Source organism: Colossoma macropomum, unplaced genomic scaffold (assembly GCF_904425465.1).
Source record: "Colossoma macropomum unplaced genomic scaffold, Colossoma_macropomum, whole genome shotgun sequence".
Lineage (NCBI taxonomy): Eukaryota > Metazoa > Chordata > Actinopteri > Characiformes > Serrasalmidae > Colossoma > Colossoma macropomum.
The window spans coordinates 35,351,287-35,352,282 of NW_023494790.1; positions in this window are offsets into that span (position 1 = coordinate 35,351,287).

Consider the following 996-nt stretch of genomic DNA (forward strand, 5'->3'; position numbering starts at 1 on the left):
ACAAAAGAGCTCACAGGGCCTTATAAAGCATATTTATACCTGCTGCACTGATACACACCAAGCATAGACACACCCCTGAGTCCACACACACACACACACCTACAGAGAAACACAAACCTCACACCTACAAAAAGGAATAAAAATAGCCAGTAGTATATAAATAGAAAAATAGAAAACTAACCAAAAATGAATTCATGAATTTACAGTTTTACACACACATGCACATACATACATATACACGTCCTCACATACATATACATGTAGAAGCATAAGTTATTCATTTTTCAGGAGATATGTCTGAGGAGATAGATAGAAGATAGTCCACTTCGTAGCTGTCCGGCAGCTGTCCTTTACATTGTGTGAATATTTAATGATGGATTGACCAAGAAATGCTACAAAACTGCTTTAAATAAAACCTCTTTACATTGACTTATACTGAAAGTAAAGAAAGTTTTTGTCCTTAAAAAAAGTTACTGTTTTCTTTGGACAGTGATGATGTACAAGGATAAAGTCAAAAGTTTCCAAAACTGAAGTTCGAAAAACTTTTAAAAACTACAAAGAAAACTCCTAACAACCACCTGGAAGACCTGGTAGACACCAGAACTGTCCCCATCAGATAAACAGCACTTAAAGCTTTCATCTTTGAGAGAGAGGAGAAAATCAAGCTGCTTCAGATCTGAAAACATCCACAGGTGTTTCTGTCCATCCTTCCACTGTGAGAAGATGACTCAGCGCTGTGGGTCTGAAAGGATGTGTAGCTGCCAAGAAGAACCTCACTGAGAAAAGGATAACAAAGATGCCCAACTGGACATCTGAGATGTGGGATTACTCAGATGGTGAGAAGCAGAAAATGCTAAACCAACCTCTAAGACTGAACTGATTCCTTTGAGAAGCTGAAAGTGAGTCTCCTGAAAAGATTGGAAGCTGTAATAAAGGTGAAGAGTGGACACAATAAACACTGAAACAATTACATTATATTTAGCCGCTGAGGCCTCA